Source organism: Cryptomeria japonica, chromosome 7 (genome assembly GCF_030272615.1).
Source record: "Cryptomeria japonica chromosome 7, Sugi_1.0, whole genome shotgun sequence".
Taxonomy (NCBI): domain Eukaryota; kingdom Viridiplantae; phylum Streptophyta; class Pinopsida; order Cupressales; family Cupressaceae; genus Cryptomeria; species Cryptomeria japonica.
In genome coordinates, this window is record NC_081411.1 from 307,778,725 (window position 1) to 307,783,703 (window position 4,979).

Consider the following 4,979-nt stretch of genomic DNA (forward strand, 5'->3'; position numbering starts at 1 on the left):
AATAATATCTCATTTAGTAAAGAATGTTGAGCTCTGGAGGCATATCCCCCCGCATCTTGTGTGGAGCATTTGGAAGGAGAGGAATAATAGAATATTTAGGGGTGAAGAAAGATCTATTGATGAGATGTTCAGTAGTTTTTCTAAGTTGCTCCTGGAGAATATCTCAGTTTGCAATTGACCTTGTCCCTCTTCTCCCCCTATGGCTATTGATGATAGAATGACTAAGAATTTGAATCTTCCCCCCTTGTATGCTAGATTTGATAATTCTAAGAGGATAAAAAGGAAAAATACCAAATGGGCTCCTCCTATGGAGGGGAGACACAAACTCAATTTTGATGGTCCTGCTAGGTAGGGGTTGGTTGCTATTGGAGGAGTCTTAAGGTCAAAGATAGGTACTCTAGTGGCTGCTTACTCTAGGAGTATTAGGGTCAACACTACCAACCAAGCTAAGGCAATGACTTTGTTGTGTGGTTTGGCGTTCACCCTCTCTATCGGTATTCACAACTTAGATATTGAGTGTGACACTAAACTCATTATTAACACACTTAATGGTCATAATAGGGTTGGTTGGTTGATTGATGGAATAATAAGAGATATTCAAAAGTTACTGTTAGGCCTTGATACTTATGCCTTAAAAAACACTTACAAAGAGGGTAATAAAGTGGTTGATGCTATGGTGGCTCTAGGTCTAGGGTTGGATTGTCTCAGATGTTGTAGGAAGGGGAGTTGCTTGCCGAGTAATATCCAAAAACTCATCTTGGAGGAGAGCATGCTTAATCTTCATATCAAATGACTAGTTACTGGTGTACTTGGTTGTGCGTTGCCTTCCTTAGCATTTCTAGATTTAAATTTGAATACCCTTTGGTGAGAAGGGGAATTGTATTGCCACATTTTTCAAATTAGTGGAACGACAATTCGCGAGAAGGGGATTATTGCCACGTATTTGGCTATGCCTCGATGGTGAAGTAAGTGGGGCCTTGATCACACTTGGCTTACAACTTGGTGGATGAGTAGGTTATTGTTGATGGGGACACTTAGGTGGAAGAGTGGGTGGGACCCATGGGTTACCTTTGAGATGTTGATATAGTGGACCCAGAATTTATGGGCCACAATGATGAGGGGGTGTAGTGAGTGGGGCCTCGATTATACTTGGATTGTGGCTTAGTGGTAGAGGTTATTCTTGCTGATAAGGATGCTGATGTGGAGGATCGTGTGGGATTATGTGTTACCTTTAGGACGTGGACTCGGGTTTCGAGGGACAGTGGAGACGGTTCCAAGATTTGGTGGGAGTCTCACATTATCAAGAAGATGAGTTGGCTCCCTCGTGCATGCAAAGATTATGTGGCTCTTTCCAAAGACAACTTTATGATAACTAGTTGTTATCATTTTTTGTGCGGGTTAAATGTTGATATGACTGAAGCCTTTAAAGATAATAATTTTTTATTTTTTTTCTCTTAGGGTGGCAGTGAGCTCAAGCCAAAAAATATTGCCAAAATATATCATTGGCTACTACAAAAAATGATTGGCATGTTTTGAATTTATGGGGATGGATTTTTAATTATTATAGCTCATACACTTCTCCATTTTTAGAGGTGATCATTTCAAAGGCCCTAAATGCCTTGTTAGCAACTTATTTTAACCTACCAAGTGTGTGAAGTGCTAAGTCTTTAGCATTTCTATGTCTTGTATTTGTGCTTTCTGCATTGTCCATAATGGGTAGGGATAGGATTTGAATTGAATCTAGTGTGCATTATAAATTCAAAAATGACCTTGTTGTTTGGCATGTTTGCACTGAGGGAGGGGTAGTAGAGATTTTGTAGGGGATTACTGGGTATGATGAAAATCTGTCAATTCAATTTGCCAAATCCTGGGATGAGAGGAAAGTTTCATTTGGTGGTGTTTCGTTTGAATTTACTGAGGATGCCATTGTCGTTGTTACAGGCCTTTCCACCAAGGGCAGAAAATGGAAGAGGAAAATTCATGTTTTAGACAACGAGAGCCTAGCTCAGTTGTTTAGAGAGAAAGAAGAATCGATGAAGCTGGAGGGGGCTTTTCTCGTGAAAAATTGTCAGAGATGGAATAAGGTGTGCCTCATGATTATGGAGTTTTTTTACTTTAGAGGGTAGGTTTAAGGTTTACTACTTCTATCACTTCCCTCTATTAAACCATTTTCACAATCATTAATTGCTCTTGCTTCCTTTTTTCCTTCTTACATCTCTCAAGAGCTCTATGCTCGAAGCCTTAGAGGTGGCCAAATCCCATGGTCGGAAACCTGTTCTGCTCCAAGGCTTAATTTTTTGTTTGTACCATTTTCATCTTGCTCTTAGCCCTCCTAGACAACTGTTAACTCTCGAGCATGAAGCCCCTGGCTTTATTCGCCCCCCCCCCCCCCCCTACAACTTCTATCCTTGACTCTGTGTGGGGGCATTAGAAGGAAATGTTTAAAATTACCTTTTTTTGTCAAAAATCCCTCTCGCCCTGGCTCTCTGGAAACTCCTAATTTTGACCCCATAGTTGTCCTGCAACAAGCCACCTCCTTTGAGGCTGAGAAGAAGAGGAAGACCCAAAGTCCCACACCCCCTATCAAAAACAAAGAATTGAGGTCAATAGTGAGGTTGAAATGGACGCCAAGGAGGATGTTAGTAAAAGTGTTAGTACCAGTTGTAAGTGTTCCAATACACTGGTCGACTACCTGATGGGAAGTGCCATGAAACAAAATCTGGTGGAGTATGAATATGATTTTGATGAGTAGGAATCTACTAGGAATGAGGATCCATATAAAATTGAGGAGACTGAGGATGGTACCTAGAAAGATGTTAGTTCGACTAAATCAGCCAATGGGGATCTAGATCAAAGTTAAAGGACTAAACCCCTAGACCTTACATAGGAAGTGATGACTGAGGAGGTGGAGATTAAAGGGGTGAATGTGAATGATTGTGCAATGTACAAGTCTATAGCGATGAATTTGGATGCCTTAAAGAAGTAAGTGACAAAGCTGAAACAAAAGAGATGCACAGTTCGTTTGCCTCTATGTGCTTGATGTAGAAGAAGGCTTTGGGCAAAGATGCAGACACTGAAAGGAACTATTTGATTTCCTTATTGAAGATTAGAGAAATGTGCTCAATTAGGCTAATTAGGCTAGTTTTATGGTCTTTTGTGGTCTCTTGCTAGTTCTAAAACTCTGGTTCAATTTTTTATACCAGTTTTTATATTTGTTATTAAGAATTTATACTCTTGATACATTAGCTATATCTGCTAGTTGTGTGCTACTGTGATGTTACTGATAATGTTGCCTAAGTGTTGTTTATGTAAGGGCCAACACCCTTGTTTTGTTGCTTAGTAATATCAAAAATATTTAGTAAATAAAATATAGAGGAAATTTTGATTGAATAATAAAAAGTAAACACCTCAAGCTAATGACAACTAACCAAAAATTAAATGTACTTTATCCACTTCTACATTGTGGGAGCTTAATATCACAAAATGTAGATTTAAGGTTCAGTCAACTGCTTTGTGAATCAATATTTCATTTGTCACCATAGTTATGTGGAAAAATGAAAGGATTTTGATAGTTGATTGGTTCCTCTTAGATTTCAATTGATTGATGGGGCAAATAATTATGAATTTTTTTCTATCACTTTCAGAAATCCATCTTCCTTGATTTTCATTTATAAAAATGCACTTTCAATTTTATCTATTTTCACTACCAACAATATTATTCTCTAATACTATCACACACTAACCCATTTTATTAGTTTTATATATAATGAAAACCCTCATTTACCATTAGGTTTTCTAGGATTGTCTTGAGTTTCTTGCAATTTAACTCTCTCACATGCATTACTTCAAAGCATGTTTTTTGCCTCTACCATCTATACTTGACATCGTAACTTATTTTTGAAAAATGTTAGATTTGTATATATCATTAATAGATCATAAATATCCATCCATATATCTATTTTTATATTATTATTCATTTTCTTCTTATTATTATATCCCAAAACATTTTTCAAGCCTTTGAATCATTCTTTTAGTAATAAATTACCATTCATTTGTTGCTTCTTATTATATTCCAAAAATAATCTCTAGCCTCCAAATCATTCCTTTAGCAATAAACTACTATTCATTTGCTTCTTATTATATCTCAAAACATTTCTCAAGCCTCCAGATCATTCCTTCAGTAATAAAAAATATATTTTTTTATATAAATTAGATTTCTCGTTTGAGATTAATTAAAGAAATTAATATCTAGATTGAGATCTAATCATTTTATTAATTAGACATCTAGACTTGTTGCAACTATATACAAGTAGACCTATTTCCTTTGTTATGAAATGTTCTCAATTTAATTTTCCCTTATTTCAATGTGATATAGTTTGAATTTTATGTTTTATCTCTAATATGAGGCTCCTCGATGAACCATGATTAGTATATATGTCCTTTTACAACCATATATATTCTCATAATAATTGATCGCTTTAATATAAATTATAAAAAAAAATAGAATAAAATTTTAGAATCTTTTTTAATATAAAATAAAGAAAACAAAATATAATGAATGGTTTTGTAATATTTACGAGTCATATTCCATCTCTATATGGATGGAATATTTTGTGTGCATTTCACTCCTTTTTATAGAATATTATTCTTCTAACATAGGAAAATCATCTATTACTCGATTTTATGGATGTGGCTTGTCTAAACCAAAATTTGTTAAAACTTTTGAATATCTCATCAATGTGGCATGCAAAGCTGTTTATATCAATAAGGTGCATCCACCCAAATAACTTGTTGAACAATATATTTTCCATCGTTTTTTATTCAAAGCAATCAAGAATGTTCATCCGCATTGGTCATTAATATTTAATATTATTTCAGTTTTCATTGATAAGCTAGCACTAATATGCTTATTCATTGATAAGCTAGCACTAATAAGCTTCATATCTTAAGAAACCTTCAACGTTGGCTATTCTGGTGAT